Source organism: Aotus nancymaae, unplaced genomic scaffold, assembly GCF_030222135.1.
Source record: "Aotus nancymaae isolate 86718 unplaced genomic scaffold, 86718_ANA_hifiasm-v0.15.2.pri h1tg000011l, whole genome shotgun sequence".
Classification (NCBI taxonomy): Eukaryota; Metazoa; Chordata; class Mammalia; order Primates; family Aotidae; genus Aotus; species Aotus nancymaae.
The window spans coordinates 20,025,571-20,051,729 of NW_026988422.1; the positions used below are offsets into that span (position 1 = coordinate 20,025,571).

The 26,159-nt window shown below is 38.5% G+C and overlaps 2 protein-coding genes across 2 annotated transcripts in view; one reads left to right on the forward strand and one right to left on the reverse strand.

Moving 5' to 3' along the window:
• Positions 1–26,159, reverse strand: part of B4GALT4 (beta-1,4-galactosyltransferase 4) — a 90,730-nt gene that overhangs the window by 7,855 nt on the left and 56,716 nt on the right. The gene's annotated exons all lie outside the window — the stretch shown is intronic.
• UPK1B (uroplakin 1B) overlaps positions 20,577–26,159 on the forward strand; it is a 28,444-nt gene continuing 22,861 nt past the window's right edge. The window contains exon 1 of the mRNA XM_012463957.2: positions 20,577–20,635. The gene's annotated coding sequence lies outside the window, so the exon portion shown is untranslated. The remainder of the gene's footprint in view (positions 20,636–26,159) is intronic.

The following is a 26,159-nucleotide window of genomic DNA, read 5'->3' on the forward strand; positions in this document are numbered from 1 at the left end:
TCGCGCCATTGCACTCCAGCCTGGGTAATAAGAGTGAAACTCCATCTCAAAAAAAAAAACAAAAAAAGAAATGGTATCTCACTCACCCAGGCTGAAGTGCAGTGATGTGAGCATTGCTCACTGCAGTCTTGAACTTGTGGGCTCAAGCAGTTCTCCCACCTCAGCCTTCCAAGTCACTGGTATTGCAGGTGTAAACCACCACACCCAGCATCTTTCATCTTTTTGATTAAAAGAGTCTAACGGGGTAAGATGATTTGTCATGATTTTAATTTGCATTTCCCTGATAATTAGTCAAGATGAGCATTTTCTCATATATCTGCTGGCAATTTTTATGTCTCATTTTGAGAAATGTCATTTTAGGTCTTTTGCCAATTTTTTAAATCAGGCTGTTTGTTTCTTGCTATTTTTTTTTCTTCTGCTAGTTTTGGGTTGGATTTTTTTCCTAGCTCCTCTGGGTATGATCTTGGATTATTAATAAGAGATATTTCTAACCTCTTGAAGGTTCAGTACTATCTACTTTCCTCTTAACATTGCTTTAGCTGCATCTCAAAGATTTTGAAAAGTTATGTCTCCATTTTCATTAATTTCAAAGAATTTTTAAATTTCTGCCTTTTGTTTTTCATGTAAGAGTTTTTTGGGAGTAAACTGTGTATTTTTATGTATTTGTGTAGTTTTCAGAGATCTTCTTAGTATTGATTTCTATTTTAATTGCACTGTGGTCTGAGAGTATGCTTGGTATAATTTTAGTTTATTTGAAGTGATTGATACTTGCTTTATGACTGAGCATGTGATCAACCTCAGAATATGTTATTTGTGTGGATGAGAAAAACGTATACTCTGTGATTGTTGGGCCGAATATTCTGTATAAGTCTATCAGGTCTAAGTGTCGAGTTTAATTCCAGAATTGTTTTGTTAGTTTTTGGTGTCAATGATCAATCTAACACTGTCTGTGGTGTGTTGATGTCCCCACTATTATTATGCGACTGTCAAAGTATTTTCATGGGTCAAGAAGAACTTGTTTTATTAATCTGGATGCTTCAGTGTGGGTGTGTAGGTATTTAGGATACTTAAATCCTCTTGTCGAATTGAACTCTTTATTATTATGTAACGCCCTTTTTTGTTCTTCTGGATTGTTGTTGGTTTAAAGTCTGTTTGATCTGACATAAGAATAGTGACTCCTGCTCTCTTTTGCTTTCCAGTTGCATAGTAGATCTTTATCCATCCCTGTACTTCGAGTCTGTGGTATCATTACATGTGAGATGCATCTCTGGAAGACAGCGAACAGTTGGGTCTTGTCTTTTTATCCAGTTTGCCACTCTGTGCCTTTTAAGTAAGGCATTTTGACCATTTACATTCAGGGTTAATGTTGATATGTAAGATTTTCATCCTGCTCTCATGTTGTTAGCTGATTGTTTTGTAGACTTGATTAATTGCTTTATATTGTTTGTAGACTCTGTGTTTTAGTGTGTTTTTATGATTGCATGATTTAATATTTTGTTTCTATATTTAGAAACTTTAAGAACCTCTTGTAAGTCTGGTCTTGTTGAAACAGATTCCCTCAGCATATATTTGTCTGAGAAGGACTTTATTTCTCCTTCACTTATGAAGCTTAGTTTGGTGCAATATGAAATTCTTGGTTGGAATATCTTATTCTTTAAGAATGCTGTGCTGAGAAGTGTGCTGCTAGCATGATTGGGTTCCCCTTGTAGGTTCCTGACCTCTCTCTCTGGCTGCCTTTAAGACTTTTTCTTTTATGTTCGTCTTGGTAAATCTGATGACTCTGTACCTTGGGGATGGTTGTCTTGTATAGTATTTCACAGGGGTTCTCTATTTTTCTTGAATTTGTATGTCCACCTCTGCTGAGATTGGGGACATTTTTGTGAACTATATCCTTAACCCTGTTTTCCAAGTTGCTTATTCTCTCTACCTTTTCTCTAAGTAATGCCAGTGAGTCATAGATTTGGTCTCTTTTCATAATCCCACATTTTTTGGAGGTTTTATGTATTTCTTTAATTTTTTTTATTTTTGTCTGACTGAATTGATTCGAAAAACTGGTCTTCCATCTCTGATATTCTTTCCTCACCTTGGTCAATTCTGCTTTAATGATACTAACTGTATTAGTAATTCTTGAAGTGAATTCTTCAATCCCATAAGCTCAGTTTCATTCTTTCTTAAAATAGCTATTTCATCTTTCAGCTCCTAAAATGGATGATTTTAGTGGATTCCTTGGATTGGGTTGCAACTTTCTGCTCAATCTCAATTATCTTCCTTGCCATCCAGATTCTGAATTCTATATCTGTCATTTCAGTCATTTCAACCTGGTTTTAAACCATTGCTAGAGGACTAGTCTGTTAATTTGGAGGTAAGGGGTCACTCTGGCTTTTGGAATTACCAGAGATTTTGCATTGATTCTTTCTCATGTGTGAGGGCTAGTATTCCTTTAACTGTGATAGAAGTTGAGTATAGTCAGTTGGCTTCATTTCTGGTTGCTTTCAGAGGGCTAATGCTCTGTGCAGGATCTTCGTGGCTGGATTTTTGCCTTAGGTTTTACAGATGCTGTATACTGGCAAAATATTTTTAGTGTTATAATTTGGGCTGAAATTCAGTAGATGGTGCTTAAGAGTAGTAGCCAGCAGATAAGCTCCTAGCTCCTAGCCCTCTGCTCTTTTGTATTTTGACACATTCACAGTAGTGCTCTGCAGTAGAGGGGAGAGAGATGACCACTCCCCCTCAACTAGGTTCCCTCCTGGGCTTTGGAGGAGCCCCCACCAATCACTAGCTGTGTACCTGCCTTTCCTTTGTTAGGTGTTCTGAGCTGCAGGGCTGCCTTAGGCAGGGGCCACAGCTGGCAGTCAGGCTATACCCTTCTTTAACTGGCCCTGTGGAGGGAGGCACACCTACTCCCCTATCAGTTTGAGAACCTGGGCATCTCACCTCTTTCATTGTTCTGAGAGTGGGAGCTTTCCTCTTGCTTGGGGGCCGCACAAGCCATGAGTCCCACCTAGCTAGGAGCATCAGGGGTGAATGAAGTCACCTGATCCATTATCCAGGCATTTCCTCAGAGAACACAGAGCTGTGCCCATCCACAGATTTCAGGCAGAGGTGTGACCGCTGTGCAGAAGCCCCAGCCAGGGAGTCTTGCATGTCTAGGAGCAGCAGGGTTGAGTGGAGTAGTCTGGCCCATCATCCAGGTGCTTCCTGGGAGAACCTATAGCTGCACCTGCCCACAGAGTTAGGCAGAGGCAGATCTTCTATATTGGAAGCCCCAGCCAGCATGTCACACTTGCCTAGGAGCAGCAAGGGTGGGTGGAGTAACCTGACCTGCTGTTTGGGTGCTTCTTGGAGAAACATAAAACTGTGTCTCCTGGCAGAGTTCAGGCAGGTGTGAGACCACTGTGCTGGAAGCTGACACTGAGCCTTACCTGGTGAAGGGGAGTGGAGCAATCTGACTGCTCTCTGGCACTGTGACTGGGGCCTCTCTTGGGACTATGGCAGCTTGCACCAGGCTGCTCCAGGGCCCAAGGCCAGTGGGTGTCCCTATGAATTTTAGTGTTGCTTCTACAGAAACTCTAAGTGGCTCTCACTATCAGTCTAGAGGCCCTGGGGGAGTCATGGGTGTTCTTCCATTCCCAGGATTACATAAGTCCCTGTGGGTAGTGTGGATCCCCTGGGGGTTCTCATCCTTTCCCCTTACTGGGGAGCTTCACTTGCCTCTAGGCCAGTCCCAGGTGACTGGATGCTCAGCTTTGCTCTTCTCTGTTCTCTATGTTCTCTCACTCCCTTGATGGATCCCCATGTAGTTTCTTCAGTTTTTTTCACTTTCCATCTGTCTTCTATTTCCTATATTTTCTTTGATTTCCAGTGTATTTTCCTTTACTTGATTGAGCATAGTTAGTTATTGTAGCTGCTTTAAAGTGCTTGTCTAGGGCCAAGCACAGTGGCTTATGCCTATAATCCCAGCACTTCAGGAGGCAAAGGTGAGCAGATGACTTGAGGCGAGGAATCCTAGGTCAGCCTGGCCAACATGGCAAAACACTATCTCTACTAAAAATACAAAAATTAGCTGGGCATGGTGGAACGCACCTGTAATCACGGATACTTGGGAGGCTGAGGCACTAGAATCACTTGAACCCAGGAGGCAAAGGTTGCAGTGAGCCAAGATTGCACCACTGCACTCTTGCCTGAGTGACAAAGTGAGACTGTTCAAAAATAAAGTGCTTGTCTAGTAACTTCAATGCCAGATCATCTTGGAGTTGGCATCTGTTGTCTTTTTCATCTAAAGTGAATTGCATTTTCTGTTTTCTATAAGTAGAATGATTTTAGACAATCTGGGATGTTGTTAATATTATATTGTGCAGACTGAGTTTAGTGATATTCTTCTGATGAATGTTGATTTTTTTAATGGCAGTTAATGTGATTAGATTCAAACTGCAAGTTCTCTCTTGCTTCATGTGATTGACAGGGGATAGCTCAAATCAATTCACATTACTTTGAGTCCATTCTATGAGTACATGTTTTAGGGGTCAGCCTGAAGTTCATATACAATATTGAGGAATCTTTTTCTCCTTTCTGAATTCTCCCTCACTCTTCAGAATCTGGTTATATTTGGCCAGGCTACTTCCCCTGATTCTTCCATCCAGAAAGACAGCAGGATTTCTTATCAGAGTTTTAGGCATTCTTGCACTGCCACAGCTATATATGGCTGTGACTACTATTGGGTTAATGTGGAAAAAATGAAGAACTCATTCTGGTCACTTCGTCCAAGTTTAGACTTTCCTTTAAAATTTATCTCTCTTTGTTTAGTCTCCAGAGCCTTCTGGAAGTTATGTTTTGGTTTGGTTTGGTTTTTGTGTTCATTTGTTTGGGGTGGGTGGGGTGGGTGTTGTATTTTGTACATTGTATACAGCTGTTATTTGCAGGAGTCATTTTTTAAGTGCCTTTTCCTATATTTAGAAAGTAGAATCTCCTGGTTAAAAAATAATATATGCATTTAAAGCTTTAGTACATAAATTTAAATATGTAGTATTTTCATTTAATTTAGTTCTAAATAGTTTCTAATGGGTATTATAATTTCTTCTTCAACTCATGGGTTTGGGGACATTATATTATTTTTATAAATTATTAGATATTGAATTTGTAGTTATCTTTTGGTTTCTAAGTCAATTGCACTTTGCTCATAGAACATACTTTGTATAATGTCAAATCTTTGATATGTGTTTGTTTTATGACACGGCATATGGTTAATAGTTGTGAATAAATTTTTTGAGCTTAAGAAAAGGTTTATTCTGCAATCATTGGCAAGTATTCTGAGTGTATCCATTAAGTCAGGCTTACTAAACATGTTGTTTTTAAGTCTTCTAATATGATTGTGAATTTGTCTATCTCCTATAGTTCAGTCCATTTTTGTTGTGTATATGTGCTTGGGGTTATATTATTAAGTGCATATGAATTTATAATTCTTATATATTTCTGATAAATTGAACTTTTTATTACAAAGGGTATATCATGAACTATGACCACTTGGTTCAAAATTATTGCGGCTATACCAGATTTATTTCTGCTAATAGGTAAATGGTATTATATTTTTCTATCCTTATGACTTTTAACTTTTCTCTGTTCTTAGGTTTTAGATGTGTTTTTTATAAATAGCATATAGTTGAGGTTTTGCTTTTTTATCATTAGTATTCAAATCTGGCAAGTTTTTAACCATTTACAAATAATACAATGAAAGATACATTTGAGGTTAAATCTCTTGTTTTTGCTATGTGCTATTTGTCCTACTTGTATTTCTCTTTCTTTACCTTTTGTCTTCTTTTATCATTCCATTTTTCCCTCTATTGACTGAGAGGTTATCTACTTTTTTGTTGTTGTTGTTTCTTATTGGGGGAATTTTTTTTAATTAGTAGACTTTATTTTTTAGAGCAGTTTTAAATTTTTAGAAAAATTGGGCAGAAATAATAGTTTCCATGTATCTCCTTACCCTTCCCTCACTCCCCACCACTAATTTCTCTTATTATTAACATTTTGCATTAGTGTGGTACAACTGTTACAAATTGGTGAGCCAGTATAGATATATTATAACTAAAGTCCATAGATTACATTAGGGTTCTTTCTTTGTGTTGTACATTCTGTGGGTTTTGGCAAATATGTATAACATGGATCTACTGTGACAGTATTATATAGAATGTGGTCACTGCTCTAATAATCCTCATAATATTTTATAATGGTTCCCATAGAGGTTATAACATATATTCTTGATGTATCAAAGTACAAGTTATTTGCACCAGCTCAATTAAGGACTTCTGTATTTTAAATCTCTACATATTTTAGCCTCACAAAATATGATAATTCCAAGTAAACCAAAATTGCAAGGGGAAAAAAATTGTTTTTCATTCTCCCTAGGTGCAGGAAATGATGAAAAACAGAGACAAAATGTGAAATCTACAAAGAATGAGCCTCTCTTCAGGATTGTTTACAATCATGTGTCAATACTCTATTCTGTTTTCCATCTGAAAAAAAATGGTTTTGAATAGACATTGATGGTGACTGTACCTGAATATGATCTTAATTTGTAAGTACAAATCTATGGGATATCTATGTACAATTTATATAACAATTACAGATATCTCTGAATAATCACACAAAAACACATTATACTTATGCATACATTGGTATTTCGATACACATTCTCTGAAATCCTTGAATAATAAGTTCACAAATCACAACTAGCACTTTATATGTACTTCTTATAAAGCATACAAACCTGTTTCCAAGCTATTTACAAAATATCTAATCAGAAAGTGTGTGAAAAAGAATTTATAACAGCATTTTTTCTCTTAATGAAAGATTAATATTGTGATATTTCTTCTTTTATTTTTGCTGTTTCTTCTTTAACTTTGTTTGTTATACTCTGCCATTAGTGGATGTGATTCTAATCTTTTCCTATGGATAGCTCACTTCTGATTTTTAACCTACAGCAAAACTCAAGCATGTTGTACTGCTCTGTACACACCTGTGGGTGAGGCAGAATGTCACTTTCTCATTACCTTTATCCCCTAAAGAGTATCTACATCATGTGGAATGTATAACCAGTTCAACCGGTATTTTAATGGAAAAAGCCTTAACTTGGTCTGTCTGGTATGAGGGTGTCTGCCCAAAGATCGTAACTGAGATGATCATCTGATACTACTTTTGTGATATGAACTTTCCATTTAATTTCTGTTTGAATGTTACGGGAGACTTGATTTTTTATATTGTTCAGTTCATGCATTGGTATGATTATATGGTTGAATTACAATAAATTAAGCTTCTGTTTGAACAAATCACACACAAATTCTACTTTTTTATATCTTTCATTTCTTATAATTATGTAAAAATTACTTTATAATTTCAAAGTTTACTTGTATTTTTTTTTCAGTTGTCCACAAAGTGTGCACATGGTCAAACTCAATAAATTGTTCTCATTCAAACAGATAAGTAGCTCTGTTGACCGTGGGCTGGAAAAACTAGGTGAAGCTGATAAACTTGCATAAACCTATGGGAAAAGTTTGAGTTATACAACTAAGGTCATATCAATTAGATGGCTGAATAAAATCATCCAAAGATAAATGGACCAATAATATTATTAGTGATTAAAAACTCAAATGTTATCAACAACATATGAAATTAATGATTAAATTTAATTCACTTGTTTTCAATCCTAAGACCAGACAATTTTGACACGTTTCTCAAAGCAGAACACTTGAGACTCAACCACACCAGCCACTTTTTCCTGTTGGCTTTCTGGGATGCCTTTCACAACTGTCATCTTTGACCTTTCAGCATGAGGCAATGGATCAGAGGGATGGGCTCTGTATGGTACAGTGAACCTGTCTAAAGATGTTTGTCTAGGAAGAAAAGGGAGAAAATGAAGATCAAGCTTCATATGCCATGACTCAGGCTCTCTACTGAAAAAGCTATCTAATATGGAAGATCAATCAGCTAAAAGTGTATTCAGTTCTTAGTCCCTAAGTGGAAGGAAGTAGTCCCAGCCCAGGAGTAAACACTAAAGTATCTGGGTGGAACTAATTGTCAAGCAAAAGAGAAAGAGGAGTCTCAGAATTGGCCCTTTTGGAGTAAAACTGACAGAGGATATGGATGAGTATGTCAAATATAAAAGGGAAATAAATGTTTCAGTGTCAGAGTAACCAGAGATCAAAATACATGACCTCCCTTGAAGAAATCCTTAAAGAAGCTTATGAAAAATAGGTTATTTATATAGATATGAGGTACGAGTGTTTCAAGTGTTGTTAGAGATGTTTATAACAACACTTATAACAATAATGGGCATTGTTAGCCCTGATTATTTTAGTAATATTATCAACAGTAATATTGGATTTTACCTGAGCAATTCTGATTGCCTTCCCTCAAATCATTCCCCAGCTACCCTGATTTCCTCACAGTAATAGCAAAGCTACTAACGCAGTTTTCCTCAATCTTTCTCCTCCCTTCTTGTGTTTAAAGAATAAATATGATGCCATTGGTTATTAGAAAAATGTAAATCAAAACCACAATGAGATATTACCTTACACTAACTATAATCAAAAAGACAACAAATATCAGAGGATGTGGGGAAATTAGAACCCTTGTATGCTGCTAGTAGAATGTAAAATGGTGCAGCCACTTTGGAAAACAGTTTGGCAGTTCTTCAGAAAGTGAAACATTGTGTTATCACATGACAGTAATTCTACACCTAGGTTGATATGGTTTGACTGTGTCCCCACTCAAATCTCATCTCGAATTGTAGCTCCTATAATCCCAATGTGTCATGGGAGGGTCCGGGTGGGAGGTGATTGAATCATGGTGGTAGGTTTTCCCATGCCATTCTCATGATAGCAAATGAGTGTTCATGAGATCTGATGGTTTTATAAAGGCAGTTCCCCTGCACATGCTCTCTTGCCTGCTTCCATCTAAGACATGCCTTTGCTCCTCCTTCTCCTTCTGCCATCATTGTGAGACCTTCCCAGCCATGTGGAACTATGAGTTCATTAAATCTCTTTTTCTTTATAAATTACCCAGTCTCACATATTTCTTCATAGCAGTATGAAAATAGACTAATACAGAGGTATATATATGCCCAAGAGAATTGAAAACATATGTCCACAAAAAAATCTTGTTCATGAATGCTCATAGCAGCATTCATAACAAAAAAAAATAGAAATAACTGAAATATCCATCAACTGATGAATTTATTTTTAATGTAGTCTATACATACAATAGAATATTACTTAGCCTTAAAAAGGAAGGCAAACTTTTCAATTGCTACATCATAGATGAACCTGGAGGACATTATGCTAAATAAAATAAACCAGTCACAAAAAGAAAATACTCTATGATTCTACTTATATGAGGTACCTAAAGTAGTCAAATTTACAGAAACAGAAAGTAGAAAGCTGATAACCCAGGACTAGGAGGAGGGCAAAAGGGAGCATTTTAATGGATTTACTTTCAGTTTTGTAAGATGAAAACGTTGTGGAGATCTGTTGCACAGCAATGTGAATATACTTAACACTACTGAACTGTACACTTTAAAATGGTTATAATGGCAAATTTTACATTATGTATTTTTACCACAATCAAGAAATGTTTTAATTCAAAGTGAAAAAAAAATGTGATACATTTATACAGTGGATTATTATTTAGCCATAAAAAGGAATAAGGTACCGATACATAACTATGACTTGTATGAGCCTGGAAAATATTATGTCAAATAAAAGCAGTCAGACATAGAAAACCACTATGATTTCATTTCTATGAAATGTCCAAAATAAGAAAAATTCAAAGGGACATAAGTAGATTAGTGGTTGTCAGGGGTTACAGTGAGGGGGTAATGGGGAGTGACTGCTAATGCGCATGAGGTTTCTTTTGGGGGTGATGAAAACATTCTGGAATTACGTAGTGGTAATGATTGCATAACTCCAAATATTCTAAAAACTGCTTAATTGTACACTTCAAAAGGATAATTTTATGGTATATGAATTATATACAAATAAAGCTATTTTTAAAAAAGAAATATGGAGGTTAATATTTTAAGTTTCACCATATGACAGGGAAGAAGAAGAATAGTTGTGAAACTCAGAACCAACAAAAATAAAAGTATCTTAGCCTTCCAGGAGAATTATCCATTTCCCCTACTCTTTACAAATTCCCTTGTTTTATTCTTTGGTCTTTGGTCTCTTGCATATATACTTTATTTTTAAAATTAACCTCCTAGTATTTCATGCCTAGTAACTCATTCTCAGCTCTACTCATCCATTCTCTCCACCTATCTTCTTTTGCTCTTATGTATTTAACCTCTTTAATAACGCTATGCTAAACCACCTATTCTTGTGAATAAGTTATGAGTATGTAAGTGTAATTATATCTGTTAGTGTTTTGTGCTCATATATCCCTAGATATATGTGTGTGTATAGGGGTGTGGGCAAGTATGGTTTCAGGTGATTCTGTGCCTATGCTTCAATCTTCATGTCAATTTTTTGGTTGGAAACATTGTAAGGATAAAACTCAGAAAACCCTGTATTTTTATTTGTAAGGATAAAACTCAGAAAACGCTGTTTTTATAAGTGACAAATAATATGCTAATGTTGCTAGTGCGCCAGTGTGTGAAGGTGCCTTTCTTCTCCTTCACCTTCCTTAGGGTCTCAGGCTATTTTTTTTATAGAGTTGGCAGAATTTGTAACCATCTAATACCAGGTGGAGAGTAGTAGTGTGGCCTATTATGAACACCTAGGGGATTCCAATAGGCAGAATAAATAGTTTGCCTAATTGAGAATTTATTTTAAGAAAAAGAATTCTCCTCAAACTCCATTAAGATTACAGTAAAGATTTACAAAAGGAAGGAAATTTACTGTAATACTTAAAGCAGAAGGGAAAGAGACCAGAGATTTTTATGATTTCTGAAAACAGAAAGTAGATGAGATAGCAATGACAGGTAAACTAAAGCACAAGCCACTGCTTAGAACTCACAAGGGTAGCTAAGTGGAGGCAGAGCCTCAGAGGGCTCTAAACTCAGTATTGGCAGATACAGAGAAGTAGGCTATGAGTATCTAAAGGACTCTTCTTTTCTAATGGCTTTTACACTGTTTTAATAACCTACCACTAGAGCCACAGCTGGTCATCACCAGAACTCTTCTACCTATGAACAGTTCTAGACAGCTACACTCGTCTAGACAAGCTACACTTCCAGAAATTGCACTGAACCTCATTAATTTTATAGGGAAAAAATGTGTCCAGTTTTTATATTAAGAAAAAAAAAATGAGATGATTGTCCAACCGCACTTTGGTCAAATAAATTGTGGCACATCCATGCAATTTAATTCTATCCATACAATAAATGTTGCTATAATTGTTTTTTAATTATTTGGATGAGTACTATTGGATGTACCCCATATTATATAACAATATAACTCTACATACATAACAACATACTTACACATATGCACACAAAAACAGTCAAATGGGGAAAGAGACAAACTGAAAAAAATAAAAGAATATAAAAATATGAAATCTTGAGTTGGGATGCTTTTTCTAAACATAATACCAAAGGCAGAAATCATTAAGAAAAATAATTACATAAGTGACATGAAAAACAAAGAAGAAACTATGGAGGAGGGGCTTCAAGATGGCTAAGTAGGTACATCTGGTACTCACTTCTTCCACAAAAAAAGGAACCAAAATAGTGAGGGGATGATCACACTTTTTCCAGGTTGTCTAAGACAGTGGTCCCCAAACATTTTGACACCTGGGAAATGGTGCTATGGTTTGGCCATGTCCCCACCTAAATCTCATCTTGAACTGTAGTTTCTCATAATCCCCATGTGTCATGGGAGGGACCCAGTGGGAAGTAATTGAATCATGGGACTGGTTACTCCCATACTGTTCTTGTGATAGTGAGTGAGTTCTCATGAGATCTGCTGGTTTTATAAGGGGCTTTTCACCCTTTGCTCAGCACTTCTCCTTCCTGCCACCCTGTGAAGAAGGTGCCTTTCCTCCCCTTCACCTTCTGTCATGATTGTAAGTTTCCTGAGGCCTTCCAAGCCATGCAGAACTGTGAGTCAATTAAACCTCTTCTCTATAAATTACCCAGTCTTGTGTATTTCTTCAAAGCAGCATGAGAACAAACTAACGTAACTGGTTTCATGGAGGACAATATTCCATGGACTGGGGAAGGGAGATGGTTTTTAACTGAAACTGTTTTACTTCAGATCATCAGGCATTAATTAGAGTCTCATAAGGAACATGCAATTTAGATCTTTTGCATGCACAGTTCACAGTAGGTGTTGTGCTTCTAAGAGAATCTAATGCCACTGCGGATCTGACAGGGTCATAGCTCAGGCAGTAATCCTTACTCACTGCAGCTCACCTCCTGCTGTGTGGCCCAGTTCCTAACAGGCCACAGACAGGCACCAGTCAGCTGCCTGGGGGTTAGGGACCCCTGGTCTAAGAGAGAACACTGTAATCCAACAGAGAAGTGATAGAAAGCAAGGAAGGAGAGGGAAGTGAGGCAGCCTGCTCTACCAGGATCAGCTGGGAACCTGGAAAGACTCCTCAATGTGGGGAATGGATAACTGTGAGATTCCCCAGTGGTCCACATTTCCACTGTGGACTCCTTCTATCCTAGCCATGGGAGAAACTTTTGACCCTCACAGGCCCTGAAACCAACACAGAGAACTCCCTGGAAACCACAAATTGCTCCAGAGAAGGAACCTCATGCTGAACCCCACAAACCTCCACATTCTATGAAGTTATAAATGGTGCCATTTTGAGAACCCACCCTGCCCCCAACTTGACTGTATCCTGCTCTGGAACTCAACAGCCCTTCCTATTTCCACATCCCTGGAGCCCCCACTAAGATTATCCAACTGTAGCAGGTGCTACCAGGGCAGAGGCAGTAGCCATCAGCAGTGACCCCAACCATCAACAGAGGGGAAACTGTGTACGTTCATGCATCCCAAACACAAACTCCACTACCTGCAGCTGCTGCTACCACAAGTTACTGTCACTGGGGCTGAAGCCAAACAGAAGCACGTGCCCCTCCAGCTGCATGCTTACGGCTGCTCCCACCGAAAGCGATCATGCCTTCCTCAGTAGAAGGGCAGTAGCACAATTGCTGCTGCCTCCACTTGAGCATTCCACTGGCAGCCTGGTTATCTCCCCAACCAGAGCTACTACCAGGGAGCCTGAGGACAGATACACTTAGCCTGGGTCTACTTTCCAATACCCATTGCCCAACCATGCCATCTGGGGCCTAGGGATCAATCAGCCCAGTTTACCATGACTGGCACCTGAGCACTCCTCCCAGGAACCTGAGGTCAGGACCAGCCAGCCTGCTGCTACCACCACAGCTGACACAGACCTTTATGCACCACCTACAGGCCTGTATATAGGCCCATCCAATCGACTGCAATAACCACCAACACCAACACAGACCACTTGGGACCCAGAGGATTGTCCCATCACTATTACTGCCATCGCCATGCCATAGCCACTTCCCAGGGATCAGAGAATCTGCCCACCTGCCCAGGCCATTTCTGCCACTCCTAAAGCTGTCCGGAAACCCAAAAATCAGCCTGCCTGACCCGCTAACACCAGTGCCAGTGTATACTGCCCTGAGGCTCCAAAATAGTCATTCTTCACCTACTGCTGCCATGACTGGGACTCAAAGACTGGCACACCTGGTGTACTAGACCCCAAAGAAATCATACAGAGGCCATAGTACTGCACACAACCAGAATCAAAGCCAAAGTGTCATATTCAATCAATACCATAGATACATCTTCAGGAATAAGTCCTCCCCTATGAAAGCAAATTTTAAAAATTGAAAGAAGTGATATTATATCCAATGCATAGATATCAAGGTAATGATGTACGATGAAAAAGTAAGGAAATATAACTACAAAGGTACATAATAATTCTCTAACAACAGATTCCAATTAGAAAGAAATTTACAAAATCCCAAAATTATTTAAAATATTAATATTAAAGAAGCTCAGTGAGATACAAGAGAAAAATGAAAAATAATACAAAGAAATCAGAAAGACAATTCAGGATATTAACAAGAAATATATTTAAGAGTATCATAAAAACCAAATAGAAATTCTGGAAGTGAAAAATTTCTTTAATGAAATACAAAATGTATTAGAAAGTGTCAACAATACACTAGATCAAGCAGAAAAGAAAAATCTCAGAATTTGAAGACAGGTCTTTTGTAATGACTCAGTCAGAAAAAAATAAAGAAAACAGAATAAAAAATGAGCAAAGCCCATGTAACACATGGGACAACATAAATTGACCAAATATACTAGTTTTTGGCATTCTGGAAGGCAAAGGGAAAACTAGAGGGGTAAAAAGCTAATTTAAGATAATAGTAGATAAAAATTTTCCAAATGTAGTAGGATATTTAGACAACCAGATACAGGAAACCCAGGGACCCATTGTATTGAATTGATAAAATTCAGTAAAGTCTTTTCCATGGGACATAGTAGTCAAACTGTCAAAAAAAAAAAAAAATACACAGAATTCTAAAAATAGCAAGAGAAAAGGTGTCTAGTCACTTATAAAGGAGTCCCCATCAGATCAACAGTGGATTTCTCAGTAGAAACCTTGCGCCTGCCAGGAGAGAATAGAGATGATATATATTCAAGATGCTAAAAGAAAAAAAAAAAACTGCCAGCCAAGGATACTATACCTAGCAAAGTTCTCCTTTGTCAATGATGGAGAAATAGTCTTTTCCAGACAAAGATAAGGTGAGGGATTTATTATCACTAGACTGGCACTGTAAGAAATGCTTAAGAAAGTCCTACACCTAGAAGTGAAAGGACAATATCTACCATCATGAAAAGAAAGGAAAATATAAAACCCACAGATAGGGAAAACACATAAACATGGAAAAGCTAAATTATACCACTACAGAAAACCACAAAAACAAAATAATAAAAAATGAGAACTAAGAATACGCAGAACAACCAGAAATCAATTAATGAAATGACAGGAATAAGCCTTCACATATCAATAATAAGCTTGAATGTAAATGGATTAAACTTTCCACCTAAAAGATACAGACAGGCTGAATAAAAAAGCATGGCTCAACTATATGCTGCCTATAAGAAACTCATCTCACCTATAAAGACACATATAGCCTGAAAGTAAAAGGATGGAAAAAGATATTTCATACAAAGAAGAACAAAAAATGAGCAGGAGTAACTAAATTTAAGTCAAAAACAACAAAAAGAGATATAGATATTCATTATGTAATGACAAAGGGATCAACTCAGTAAGAGAATATAACAATACTAACCCTATATGCAATCAACACCAGAGCATTCAGATATATACAGCAAATATTATTAGATTGAAGGGAGAGATAGACTTTAATACAATAATATTTGGAGACTTCAACACTCCACTCTCAACATGAGACAAATCATCTAGACAGAAAATCAACAAATGTCAAAACCTTGTTAATATCAAAACGTTGAAGGCTAAGATCTACTATCTGACAGCACAATAGGGTGACTGTAGTCAATAATAAGTTAATTGTACATTCTCAAATAACTTAAAGAATTATTTGGGGCTGGGCATGGTGGCTCACGCCTGTAATCCCAGCACTTTGGGAGGCCGAGGCAGGAGGATCATCTGAGGTTGGGAGTTCAAAACCAGCCTGACCAACATAGAGAATCCCTGACTCTGCTAAAAATACAAAAAATTAGTCATGCATGATGGCACATGGTAATTCCAGCTACTTGGGATGCTGAGGTAGGAGAATCGCTTGAACCCAGGAAGCAGAGGTTGTGGTGAGCCAAATCGCACCACTGCACTCCAGCCTAGGAAACAAAAGTGAGATTCCATCTCAGAAAAAAAAAAAAGAGTGTAATTAGATTGTTTGTAACTCAAAGGATAAATGCTTGAGGGGATGAATATCCCATTCCCCATGATGTGCTTCTTTCACATTGCATGCCTATACCAAAACATCCCATGTACTCCAAAATATATGCACCTACTATGTAGCCACAAAAAGGAAATGTATAAATAGTCAAAGAAATAAAAATTAAAACAAAAATTAGATACTGGTTAAATATATTTTGTAAACATTGTTTTTTCAATATAGTGTCTAACATACCTAAAAGTATAGAGAAATGGGCACTTACTTCCACTATTGAGGGGAGCACACACTTAGATTTTACAACCCTCTGAAATACAATTTGACGGCATAAATGAAACTTTAAAATGAGCATGCCCTTTAATCAGAAAGTCTAATTCTAAGAATTTGTTCTAAGGAAATAATGAATGTCTTTAAATTTATGTACAGAAATATTGTTGACAGCATTATTTGTAATATTGAAAAATTTAAAGTAACCTGAATTTTCCACCCAGGGATTCAGTTAAACACATAATAGCATATTCATATGGTGGGATGTAAAACATCCTTTAAAATCATTTTGTAAAACATCACAGAGAAAAATGTCCACACCATATTTTGAGTAAGAATAACTGTTTTAGAAAACTGTAAATGAGCAGGATAATTACATGGGGGGAAATGCAAAGAAGATGGGAAGTGCTCTGAGGGGTTTTTGTGTATGTTATTTGTGCTAGAATGGTATCTACACATAGTAGTCCCTTGAATAGTTCCTAAATTGATGAGTCTACACTAAAATATTCACTGTATTTATCACTGAGTAGGGAAGTATAGATTATTTTTGTTTTCTAAAATAGATATACACTCATCAGAATAATATGATGAATGTTGTTTTAAAAGCAGAGAATAATTTAAGGCAATACTTTAATAAATGCAGATACCTTCATATAACTGGCACTTTGGTCACACACTTTTGGCTCTTCTCAAGCATAACTTAATGTAATATTTTTTTTCCAGGACTGAGGAGAACTAATTCACCCTTAACCTCCCAAATCAGAAATTTTTGTATTCATTAGAAACGATGCTAATTTGGGTTAACCAGCAAGGGCAGAGAAAGAAAGACAATGAATGAACAACACCAGACTTTGATTTTGTTTATGAAGGAAATAAAACAAGGTGATGTGAGAGAAAGAAATTGGAGTGGAGAGGGCAGGGTTACTTTAGGTAGGGAAATCTGAAAAGCCTTCTCAGAGGAAGCGAGAGCTGAGCTGCACCTGAAGAGTAACAAGGAGTCAGCCCAGGAACAGCCAGGAGAAATGGATTTCCATTAAATGGAACAGCAAATGCAGAAGCCATGTGGTTGGAGCATACATGGAGTGAAAGCAGTACTTAATGAATTTGGAAAGTAATACACGGGTAACTTGTAAGCTCTAATAAGAAGTTTGGCCCTTATGCTGAGTGCAAAAGCTGAACTGAACTGTTTTAAGTAGAGGAACAACAAAATCTGATTTATGCTCTTAAAAATTCTCAGAACCACAACAAATTCAGTATTCCTTAAAAACTGGTGGCCAAGGGGAAAAAAAGAAGGTTCCAGGGTAAAAGCAGAGAAATACCACTGTGTTTACAAGACAAAAGCCTGCAATTTTCACTATAACCCTTAAATCCAGACAGAGTTGTTTATCTTCTTGAACTAACCAGGAAGTAGTGAAAATGAGTGAAGGTATTGGGGACTAACTCCTTCTGACAGCAATGCAGTTTCAGAGCTAGACTCAGAATTAAGAGCTGGGCCCAAGCCCTAGAACCTTCTAACATAACTGCTCAGGCCTAGGGAGAGACAACAGTGGGGAATGAGAAGAAACAGCCAGAGATATAGGACAGGCACAAAGAGAATATGATCTTGTGGAAAGCAGAAGAGGGAAGCGTTATAAGAAGGATAGAGTAATCCACTGTATTTATTGCTTCTGGGTGAGAATAAATAAAAACAAAGACAAAGTGTACACTGAATTTGGCAAAGTAGAGGTTGTTTGTGACTTGACAAACAATTTCAATGGAGTAGTGAGAATGGAGGCAAGATTGAATTTGGTTGAATTTTAAAGTGTAGATAGATAAAACAAACCAGTTGCTTAGGAAAAATGTAATTCTTCCAGACACTGAGACCAGCAATGTTTGCCCCTGGGACCTTTTAGACCCAAAATATAAGGTTGTATACAACATCTTCACCAATATCTCTACAATAAACACAATGTTGTATAGAGTAGCCCCTTTATATTGGACATCAGAGATATCACTGAGGGATTTCTTCACTGGGTGAAAATTTGGGCTAAATGATTTTTTATTGGTATATAGGTATTACATGCAATAATTCCATATAATAACCATATATGCTTATTGAAATGAACTAAAATCCTTTCCAAATGCAAGAGTCTACTAATGCTGGGATGTCCCTTTCTTGGAAAAGGTCCAGACATACTTTAAGAAGTCATCTTGTGGTGGCCATAATCTAAACATATTAACTGAGTTAAGTATCATCTCCAGGAGCTGAAGGAAATATGGGAATGTCAATTATTTTTGAGTGAAAAAAAAAAATAGCTGTGTAAGAGAGAAGACCCATTAAAGGTCAAAAGCCAAAATATATACACACTTTAGGAAAGTTGTCAAGGAAACCCCACCAAAAATTTGTCAAGACCAACTGGAGAAAAAGTCATTTTTAGAGGCCCTAAAGAATTGTGTGGACCTGAACACTTCGGGCACATCGTTTGCAGGTTTGACTCAACTTTTTTTTATTATTAACTTTTTTTTATTATTATACTTTAAGTTCTGGGGTACATGTGCAGAACACGTAGGTTTGTTACATAGGTGTTTTTAATACAGAAGCTGAGACATGATCAGTAACCTGCTTTCCTCCACAGGGAGCCTGAGTGTTCAGGCAGACTTATTCTCCAGCCAATACTGCAGAAGATGGCTTCTCACATATCCCAGGAAAAATATTCTACTCTCTATTAACCTCATTGAGCAGTTAATAGAAAAAAATCATATTTGCGATTTTAATTTTTAATACCATTTTAAAAGTTATACAGATCATGTAACTGTACTCAAACAGTAAGCGTGCAGGCTGTGAGGACAGGCTGATTGCAGTCCTTACCTCTAAACGGCTATGTAACAGTGGGCAGTTAGCATCCTTAGGCTTCAGTTCTCTCATCTGTAAAATGGGAGAATAATAGTATATTCCTTAAAGGGATATTGTGAAGAGTAAATTTGGCAGTACCTGGGACTTTTAGTATGTATTTAAAATATTCTAGACAACATCATGTTTTGAGAAGTATTTTTCCTGAAATTGGTCACTAGAGAAAGCAAAAGGCATTAAATAACCCACTTTCCGAACTTCCAGTAGGGAGGCAGCCTCTTTCCCACCCAGTTTGCACTACGACTCCCTCCCCTGCCATAGGAAAGTCCATTTGAAGTAAGGGATCTGTTAGGGAATGAAGAGAAGACGAACATTGCAGTGGTTCCTTGTCCCAAAGATGATAGAGGAAATCCTCGTGAGGATTGAAAAGTTTGAGTGTGTCTATAGGACCAAATCTTTTAGACCAGTTAAATATCACGAGTCGCGACCCACATTGAAGGGCAGATCATGGAGGAGCCTGGTGTCAGAGCTACTCTGACAGGCCATCTTTCTCCAGAGTTTCCGAGAAGGGCTGCTTAAGACTGTCCCACCTATATTGCAGCTCAACTTCTTTCTCTGCCCAGTCCTGTTTCTTCCTTCTCCCTGCCATGGGTGTTAATCTCAGGGCACTCCCTCACAAATACATTTCACATTAAATTTCGCCTCAGAGTCTGCTCCTGAACAACTTAACCTGTAACAAAGATGATGCTGATCCTTGAGGAACTCCCAAGTCTATTGATTAAAGCACTCAGTAAATTCTAACATTACTGCCGTTACCTATTCCTAACCCAGGTTAAATAAGCTATGGTGCATGTATACCATGATAGGTTATGCAGCCATTAAAATTATGCTCTGGGTGCAATGTATGACACATGATGGCTCCAGAAGGCAGAGAAAAAGGGAAAAGAAGGGAAGGGAAGAGAAAGGAAAGGGAGGAAAGAAGAGGGGAGGGAGGAATTGGACATCAGATAATTACTTGAGCCCTCTCTCTTTGCCTGAATTTTTCCCAATCAGTTCCTTTCCACATCTCTTGCTCCTAATCAGTCTTTGGGTCACCTACAGTATGAGCATTACTTGGACAATTACTATCTTTATGAATTTGGCATATGCAAGTTATAGAAGGTAAAACGGGACATGTCCCTACCCAGGTAAGCACATATCAGCATTGCTGTGAGTGGTCAGGACTAACAAGCCTTCAACACACAAAAGCAGAAGGATCAAATTACGCTAATAAAAACAAATCAAATCAAATCAAAACCAAAGCCTTGAGTTTGTATTCCAATAAAGTCCAGAACTAGGAGGGATCCAGGAAAGTGATGAGTGAGGCTGTGAAAATGCTTCCATCTGTCAGTCACACATTCCAGAGCAGCAGAAATCTGACAGCCTTCAGTTTCTCCCCCGCCTCCGCGAGGCAGGGCAGGCAGCGGCAAGCTCAGCCCACGTTAGGCGCCTCCTGCCAATCACAGACCACCATTCCTTGGTCCTGGAGGTTCAAAGAATTGCAAGGGGGCAGAAAAGCACCTGGGGCTGGTGCAGACTGCGAAGTGGGTCGCACCTTGTGCACAGAAAGAGGAGGCGCTGTGAGTAACCTGCTTTCCCTCTGCAGGGAAGCCCCTGGGCTTGAGGGTTGAGTTGCCCTCCTGGGAGGGAAGCTAGCCGTCTGGGAGGGAAAGGGGAAGGAGTTAGATTCTCGATTCATAGAGTCTGTCATTTTTTTTCTTTGTAATTTAGGGCATTGTAACTGTCCTGTTCTCTTTTACTTTGAACATTCAAATTGCTTTCTTAAAACCTTTGATAGAAGTCTTGTTCTCATTAAACTTCTGGAGATAGTATGCAGCCATCCTGCTTTCAACCTCAGATGTTCTCACAGAAAGACCAAGAAGAAAATCCAAGCACCCTGAGAAACCCTGTATCTCCTGATTAAATCGCACATAGACAGACACCTTTGTAGACCCCCGATTTTCTTGTGGAGTCAGGAAAGCGATAGAAAATTTAACGAAATAGCTCGTGTTCTTTCTTAATAATCTGTTCATACTAGCAGAGAGAAAGTTTCCTGTTCTTATTGTCAGAAATCATTTGGTCCTGCCAACTGGTAATGAAATGTGTGAGGCAATTTACTCACGGTATTCTCTGCAAACACTTCTGCTTAATAAATGTGTCAGTTGAAGTAAGTCAACAAAGTAGCTTTATCTACACAATGTAATTTTTACATAATTTGTTTTTACTCTTTACCAATTCTTTGCTCCACCAGGATCTGCAGGACATAAAGATAATTTTTGTTCTAATGACATTTTCATACAAAATACAAACAAGTTTCAAATAATGCTAGTATTATGTTTGCATTTGTTTATAAACCTAAAACCCCACTTCTAACTAGTTTTAAAGACTTTTAAGACATTTAAGAATGTGTATCCAGTCTCAGTGGCACATGCCTGTAGTCCCAGCTATTTGGGAAGCTGAGGCCACAGGATCAGGAGTTCTAATCCAGGCTGGGCAACATGGTGAGATCCTGTCTCTAAAAAATAAAATAAATTTTTAAAGAAGTTTTGTTTACTCGAATGTCTTCTTCTAATGAAGGACAATGTTTCTCGACCATTTCTTCCCTGACTTGCTAAGCACAACAGGAAAGAACTCACTTAGGTTCTACAGACATAGTATATGTAACTATATATACATATAGTATATGCACCCACAGGGCGGGGTGCACAGGGGCTATTCCTTTTCATGGAAAATATTTTGAGGTGAGTTGCGTACTTTCAGTCTGAGGCATTCCATCTCTAACACAGGCAAATACTCAAAGTATTTTGAGTATAAATAAAATTTAGGTTGCATAGTTTTCAGACCTTATGAAGAACTGGGTTTTCTTTTAATTAACCGTCTCAGTGAGGAGAAAAATTTCTTACTTTGCTTTCTGATCCAAAAGATTGTTTTGCTTTCTGCTATAAAATGGTCTTTAAAACCAACTCACCTATTTTTTTAACTGCTGGGAAGAATCATAGACTTTTAGGTTCAAAAGTGACCTTAGACATCATTTAATCAAGGGAAAAAAAATCTCAGAACTTCTTTTTGACTTCTGCTTACATTCTTAACCAGAGTAAACCCCAGTCAGCCCTGAAATATGCTCTGGAATTTGGGTCTTATAGCCACGCTCACAAACTTGACGGGCCACCATTCGCCAACTGGGACAGAGGCCACATTGGTGAGGGGGCACCGTCATACTCCCCCAGGATTCTCCATGGTACTTCTGCCCTGGAGCTGGGCATCCCTCTGGCATTGCCCACACCTGAGGCCCTCACGCAACTGAGTGCTTCTGAGCCGTTGCTTACAGCTAGTCCCTGATTTCCAATGGGTGGACGACTCCCATCATACTGGGAGCACCAGAAATCAAGAGCAGTGCTGTGCAGTAGAACTCTCTGTGATGAGGGAAATGTTCTAGACAATAGACACGGACCACATGTATACAGGGAGTGCTTGAGATGTGGTTGGAGCAACTGAGGAACTAATTTTTACTTTCATTGAATTGAATTCATTTGACTTTAAATAACTCCATGCAGCTGCTAAGTACTGTATTAGTCAACACAAGTTTGGAGCTTTAAAGCAAGAAAGTCTTATGGGCACTGTAAGCCATGGGTGATGGACCTGGGAGAAAGCTCCCCTTTTTGTTATTTCCAGGGACTCATCCTACCTTAAGCTGAAGCAGACCAGCAATTGTTGTGACCTACAGTCTCCACACCCATCTTTACTCTGAGTCAAGCAAGTGTCTGTTCTTGTCCTGGGTTTCAGGGTCAGGGCTAAGGCAGTAGCATATTGTGTTTCTTCATTCCTTCCTCTCCTATTTTTCCTTTTTTTTTTTTTTTCCTTTGTTAATCTAAATTTCTCTAGCATGAACTAGCGTTTGAGGTGTGGTTTGTGTGTTCTCTGTTGCAACAAACTTGGGTGAGGAAAAGAGGCAATGAACTTGAAAAAATAATCTCATGCTTACTGGGTGAGTCTCACTTCTTTTTCTTCTGCTTTGCAAATTGTTTTGTTTAGTGAGCAATTGTTTTTAGACCTATTCAATGTGTCTGGAAACATCAACTCTATGGATATGATTACTTTTTATAAGAAAACAAACTGAATGAAAACGCAAGAAAGGAAAAACAGGAAATAGAATTCTAGCCTTCAAAAAATCTGCACTCTTTAAAGCAAGGGAACTCCCAGGGTGTTGAGCAATTTGAGCAAATCATCATTGTACTAGGCCACAGGGCAGTTTTCCCACAGGGCGGGAGCACAGGGGCTATTCCTTTTCGTGGAAAATATTTTGAGGTGAGTTGCGTACTTTCAGTCTGGGGCGTTCCATCTCTAACGCAGGCAGTTGCTGCCCTGCCCTCTGCCTTCCACCATTTTCCACTTGTAAAATTTATCTCATCCCATTTGTTTCCTTTCCACCCCTGCCAGACAAGAAATCCAATATATGTGAGGGAGGCATTGCTTTAGAATAACATGGGAACGGTTCAGACAGCTTCTGCATACTGTGGGCTAAAAGAGAAGACAGGAAGGAAGATACATCACATCATCAGAAGTCACCTAGCCACAGAGACAGACTCCAACCCCCAAATCATAAGTTAGGAGGTTTGTCATTTTAGGCTCTACCCTCTCCTTGCATCTCTTTCCTTCTCATGGTGTCTTCCCTTGCCCTTTGAAAGTTCAGTAAGAGAAGGAAGCTGATAAATGAGCCATGGACATGGATGGCTCATAAGACTTGATGTGCCTCTTTTATATGAGCTTGCATTTTAATCAGGAACAAAGGAGTGATTCTCAAATTGTAGCATTCAGAAGTTAGGGTGAATAGTGAGGAGCTGTTGAATGAAGGGAGAGGACAGAAGGCTCTTTCCTTGCCAGCTTCACTTATGTGGCTCCCTTTCTGGCTTACCTTGTAGTAAGCCTCATGGGTAGGCTCATGGGTGAGAGGTCAAGAGTTTCTCTTAATTTAAAGAGACATAAATGTCAGTGCATCTCCCTACCTTGAAAAGAATAATGATTAGTCACAAACCCAATACAAGGCTGGGTTAAGAGTTAGGAAACCTGGACTTGAATCTTAACTCTTTTAATAACACATCACGATCATGAACAAGTCACTTCCTCTCTGTGAGCCTTAAATTCCTCACCTGTACAAAGCCTCCCAAGTTTGCACCCAGAACTGATATATCATGCCATGAACAGGCACCTGGCCAATAACTGTCCTAGGATAAATTATGCTTTAATTTCTCCCAAATTACATGATTTTTAAGACAAAAACTACTAAAAGTGTAGTCATTGTCTTCTAGTTGTGACACCCATCAATTAATTTAAAAGTTTATAATTTTGTTTTTTAATGCAATTCTTTGTCAAATTGGCTTTCAATGCACAGCAATCCATTTATTGTGGGTTCAGAATATCTTATTAAACAAACTTGAGTGAAGGAAAGAGGTAACAACATACCAGACTATATTGCTGTGGCAGAGGCTAGTAGGGAAGAAAAGCCATACACACATATCCACCGTGGTTTGAGCTTCCCTAAAAAGCTATTTGCTAAAGGCAGAGAGAGAGAGAGATAGGGGAGGAAGGATAATTCTGAGTAAGGGAAGTTGAGGAGAGAAGAGGTTTTTCAATTGGGCTTTGGAAGATGGTAAAGAGTTCAATAGGCAGAATGGGAGAAGGGACTCCAAAGACAGGGAGACTCTAAGCACAGCATGGTGGCATGACCAGGACACCAAGGGGAGTAGTGGAAAATGGGAGGCAAGCCGTTTGGAACCTGGACGGGTACTGCCTTGAATACAAGCTGAGAAGTTTGTACTTTATCTCTTAGGTGGTCCAACCACTCTTCCACTGGCTGAAAGGAGAATAAGATAGTTGGGTCTGGCCAAATACTACGGACTGGTCTGTCAGAATGGAACAGAAGCAAATCTGGATTCAAAGAAATTGGTCAGCAACAGAGAAAGGGTAGACAAGTGATGCACCTGGCAATAGTAAGCAAAGAGCTGGTGGCTGGGCTTGTGAGTACAGCGGGAACTACCTAGGGCTTTCCTTTAAATTGAGGCTACAGGGAACCTTTGAAGGGTTTTAAGCAGTGGGGGAGATATAAATTCAGAGCTGTGTTTTAGGACAGTGGATCTCAAGATGGGCTAAGTGGCTGGCACTTGGAAGCCATGTTTATCTTTGTGGAATACCAGAAAAAATGTGGTCTACTAAATTTAAAATAAGTAAGTAGATCATTCTGGCCTAAATTCATACCAAAAACTAGATTCTAGCATAGACAGGTGGCAGTAGCATCCATGATTTAAGAAAAATGTATAAGAGGAAAATATTTAAAATGACAAATTTTGATAGTAATTTTTCCTCAAGTTAGGAACTGACTGGAATAGTTTAATGCTGGCATCAAAACACATTGTCCCAGTAAATGGAACATCTGATCTGTGCTTTGGAGGATCATTTGAGAACCTCTGCTTTAGAAAGTTCACCATGGAAGCACTGTGTGGAATAGAAACAGAAAATGTTTAATTCATCTGATCCAGAAGTTAGGGGCTGGCAGTTGGAATTGGTAAAATGGTATCAGGAGACACCAGAAAATGATCATAGGTTCTTCTATCAAAAATATACATCGATCCCAATTGGATGGTGTGTTACTCGGGGTTCTCACAGAAATAGACCCAAAAGGAGATACATAAAGAGACAAAGAAGCTAGGTATGGTGGTTCACATTTATAATCCCAACACTTGGGAAGGCCAAGACTTGAGGACAGGGATTCAAGACCAGTCTGGGCAACACGATGAAACCCCTTCTCTACAAAAAATTAAAAACTAGCCAGATATTGTGACATGCACCTATGGTCCTAGCTACTTGGGAGGCTGAAGCAGGAGGATCACTTGAGCCTAGAAAGTCAAGGCTACAGAGAGCTATGATTGTACCACTGTACTACCTGGGTGACAGACCAGTACCCTGTTGAGAGAGAGAGAGAGAGAGAGAAAGAAAAAGAGAGAGAGAGAGAGAGAGATCAATCGTAAGGAATTAGCCTATGTGATTGTCGGGGCTGACAAGTTCAAAATCTATACAGCAGGTAGGCAACCTAAAATTTGGGGAAGAGTT